This window comes from Carlito syrichta, unplaced genomic scaffold (genome assembly GCF_000164805.1).
Source record: "Carlito syrichta isolate Samal-C Ts95f unplaced genomic scaffold, Tarsius_syrichta-2.0.1 Scaffold310879, whole genome shotgun sequence".
Classification (NCBI taxonomy): domain Eukaryota; kingdom Metazoa; phylum Chordata; class Mammalia; order Primates; family Tarsiidae; genus Carlito; species Carlito syrichta.
The window spans coordinates 158585-162941 of record NW_007254975.1 but is presented as its reverse complement, the minus strand read 5'-3'; positions in this window follow the sequence as shown (position 1 = coordinate 162941).

Sequence of the window (4357 nt, the reverse complement as noted above, 5' to 3'; positions counted from 1 at the left end):
AAAAAAAAAAAAAAAAAAAAAAAAAGAGGAAATGGCAATAACTGAAATAGTCAACTATCACAGCACTTGCTGTATGCCAGGCACCGTGCTCATCTCTTTTCCTGTGCTGATGTACACAAGTGTCATTCTGATAGGTGACACTTGTGTAAGGATGGACTGCAGAAGGCTCAGGAGAAGTAAGGGCTCAGTGAAAATGGGAAGGCGAGTAGAGGGGAACCCCCGTCTGGTAGTGCACAGATCTGAGTACCGGTATGTCTCTTGTGCAGCCACCCTGGGGAACCAGACTCAGGTACATCCTTGAGTAGCGTGCAATCCAGGACCCAAGGAAACATAAACATCTCCCAGAATAATCTAGAGTAAGGAGCTTGAAGTTGCAAAATCAGCATGAGGTCCTAAGTTTCTTAGTTGTGGCCCAGAGACTAACGAAAGTCTCCTCAACTCGGGCCTGCCTCTCATGAATACTTGCCTACCCCTGGGATCTGAGTCCCACAGCAGAACCACCTCAGCCATGCCACTCACTGTTACCCAATAAGACCGTGGCTCCAGGACAGCATGCCACCAGCCACAGTGCTGCCCGTGGTCTCATGCACAGTTGTGAGGCCTGGCCATGTGCACCTGCTGGGACTTCCTTTTACCTGCCTGTGGCTGACTGGCTTGTTCCTGGCAGAGACCTCTGAAGAGAGCGGTGCACTCTGGAGGGGCGACCCTTTGGCTGGGACCACCCCTCGACTCCTTCCCCCGTGCTGGGCTGTCAAGCCAGCCAGGCCTGAACATCTGGCTGCTCCCCCAAGCTCCCTACGGCAACTCCAGCAAAGATTCCGGTGACGTGGAACCCTTCGTTCCCGGCTTCCTCGCCCAGTCTCCAGCTGGTGCCACACAAGAGTGTACAGCAACAAGAAAGGTGCTGCATCACGCTGGCTCTTGCAGGATCTCTAGGGTGCCCTGTCCTGCTCCCCAGTGTTGGGGGGGGTCCTCTGTTCATGCCCCCCTGTGTGTGAAGACCCCACTGCCCCCCAGGACTTGGCCATGACACCAGGTGAGCGCTTGGGCTCCTTTACAACAACCCTGTGCTTTTTCTTCCTGATTATGAAAGAAACTCCAAGATTTCATAAAAGGGCAATCAAGACCATCACTATTGCCTCTCATGAATACTTGCCTGGGTAACTTCTGTAAGCCGTTAGGTGTTGCTGTGGCGTGAATTGCATTACCCTCACATTCTTTTGTCGAGGCCGTAACCCACAATGTGGTGGTATGAGGAGCTGGGCCCGCTGGGAGGCCGTTAGGTCAGATGAAATTCTGGGGGTGGGACCCCTTGATGGGATCTGTGCCTTTATGGAAAGGACATGTGACCACACAGCGCAAAGGAGGGAGCCCTCACCAGACACCGACTCTGCTGGCCCCCTGATTCCATTCTTTCAGCCCTCAGAACTGTGAGAGTTAACATCAGTTGCAAGCCCCCAGTCTGATATTTGCTGGTGGCCACCTGAGCTGGTGCCCTTCCTCTCGCTGTATCTGCACATCTGCCTGCTGCCTGCTGTCCATCCATGGGTTTGAAAAAGTCCCCTCCCCCACCACGTACACAAAATTTGGGTCACGCCATAATCTTTTTTTTCTCTCTCTCTTTCTGTTTATTTATTTTTATTTTTTTTACCTTTAAAAAATTTTTTTGGCCGGGCTCGGTGGCTCAGCCTGTAATCCCAGCGCTTTCGGAGGCCGAGGCAAGAGGATTGCCTGAGCCTGCGGGTTCGAGATCCGCCAGGGGAACTTGGCGAGACCTCGTCTCTACAATCAATCAAAAATTAGTCGGGCGTGGAAGCGCGCGCCTGTAGTTCCAGCTACTTGGAAGGCTGAGGTGGAAGGATCGCCGCAGCCCAGCAGGTCGAGGCCGCGGTGACTGGGAGCAGCCACTGCACTCCAGTCTGGGCGACAGAGTGAGACTCCAACTCAAAAAAAAAGTTTTTTTTTACTATAAAGATGTGGTGTACAATTCAGGGTTAGGTATACAAACATTGATTATGCGAGTACCCTTGTTGATGAAGTATGCCCCTCCCTCCCCTAGAAGTCTTCCTCAACTGCCAATCCCACCCCCCTCCCCTGACAGTTTCCTATTACTGCCAAACGCTTTCTTCTAGTACACTATAAACATTTTATATGCTGCTTTAAACACATGCCATATTCATGAGAATTTTTAAAAATCATCAGAAAGATGATTTTTAGTGTCTGTGCACAATTTACTTGTTTTTTTAGTCAGTCTCTTATCAGATATTTAAGGCCAGGCATGTTGGCTCATGCTTGTCATCCCAGCACTTTGGGAGGCTGAGGTGGGATAATTGCTCAGGGCCAGGAGTTTGAGACCAGTCTGGGCAACATAGCAAAACCCATCTCTACCCCCAAAAATATAATAATAACCTGGCATGGTGGCATGTGCCTGTAGTCCCAACCGCTCAGGAGGATCAGTTCCTTGAGCCCAGGAGTTTGAGGCTGCAGTAAGTGATGGTCATGCCATGGTACTCCGGCCTGGGTGACAGAGCAAGACCCTGTCACAGAAAGGAAGGGAGGAAGGGGGGGGGGAGAGAGAGAGGAGGGAGCAAGGGAAAAAGCGATTTGGGTTGACTTTAATCCTCTACCATTATGAACAACCTCGATGAGCTTCCTTTGTTCTTTTGAAGGAATTATTATCATATGTAAGAACACTTAACATGAGATCTGTCCTCTTAACACATTTTAAGCGTACAGCATTTAAAGTGCCAATTACAGTCCATTTTTGCCGGCTACAGGTACAATGATGTACAGCAGATCTCTAGAGCTTGTTCAGCTTACTTAATTGAAACTTTATATCCATTTGTTGTAACCCCCACTGCCTCCTCCCCCACCCGGTAACCACCATTGCAGGCTTTATTAATCTGATGATTTGACTATTTTAAATATCGCACAGAAGTGGAATCTTGCAGTGTGCATCTTTGTGTGCCTGGCTTAGTCCACTTACCATAATGTCCTCAGGGTTCATTCGTTCCTTTATTCAGGACTGAATAGTCTTCCATTATTTGTATTTGCCATATTCTTTATCCATCCCTGATACACTTTCTTAATGCATTTTTTAAGGGGTTGTTTCAGGGAGTGGAGAGCTGGGCTGGGCTCTTGGGGTGGCACTGGAGAGGGGCGTGTGGATGTTGGTGGGAAAGGACAGCAGCTCCCCCCCACCCATAGGCAGCTTTGAGTGGGTCCCTTGCGGTGGGGGGGTCATGACACAGAAGTCTGAATTCTAGGAGCTGCTGTCCCAGCTGAACCTGGAGCAGTGTGGCCCCTCTGCCCTGGTCAGGAGCTTCCTCTGGGTTTTGGGAATGTGGGAGTCTGAGCTGGGGGGAAGCTCACGCCAGGCTGGGACAGCAAGGCCTATAGCCCCACTCTGCTCCCGCAGTTGTGGACAGCGTTCAGCGTGGGGTTGGGGAACGGATGGGATGCAACAGAAGCTGCAGTGTCACCTGGACAGGGCAGCAGGGGCACAGTGAGCTGCAGAAGTGGACTTAATTGTCCATCACAGTTGGTGACTTCCCAAGCAGAAGCGTCTTATGCTATAGGCCTGTGCCTGAGGGATCCCACAGCCTGAGGCTTGAGCCCTCTTTTCCAGGGGCCTATCTTGTTTCTCTTTCACTTCCGTTTCTCTTTGTGGTGAGGCCAGGTGTGCCCCAGGTGCTCCCTCCTTCCAATTCTGGCTGGAGGGACCAAACACCAGGCCCTCGTGAACCAGGACTGGCCAGGTCGGTGAGGAGGAAGGTATGCAGCCTACGCCCCCTACAGTCAGGCCTAGACATCCCGGAGCAGGTCACTGAGAGCCACACCTGGGTCATAGCTTCCCTGGCGCCATAACTCACACTGGAGCATTGCCATGTTAGAAGTAACTAACAAAACCAGAGGCTTGAAGAGCCACTTTTTGACTTCGCTTGGCTGGTCCTATAAAGGGCGTTCCTTGATGAGAAACTTTGTCAATAGTTTATTCCCTAATGTGGCTGGGTTTTTTTCCCTCTGCTGATCAGTGTCTTCAGCTTGCTGTATTTTTCTTTTGTGTTTCTGTTGTGTTATATACGTCTGCATTGTATCCTTTGTATTATAAACAGGCCACTCCTCCCACTCTTGGCTTTTAATTCGGGTCTTTCTATGTTGGGGTGTTTGGTGGACAACCACTGACATCACCCAGTGGAGGAAAAGAGGACAGACGTTGCTGTCCCCAGAGCACTTCTCTGATGAGAATCCCACCCGTGCATGGTCTCGGTGACATTCAGGGGGTCCAGGCGAGCTCACGGTGAAATGCCTTCTGACTAGACACAACATGTGACTAGGAAGGCTCAGAAGGAAGGGG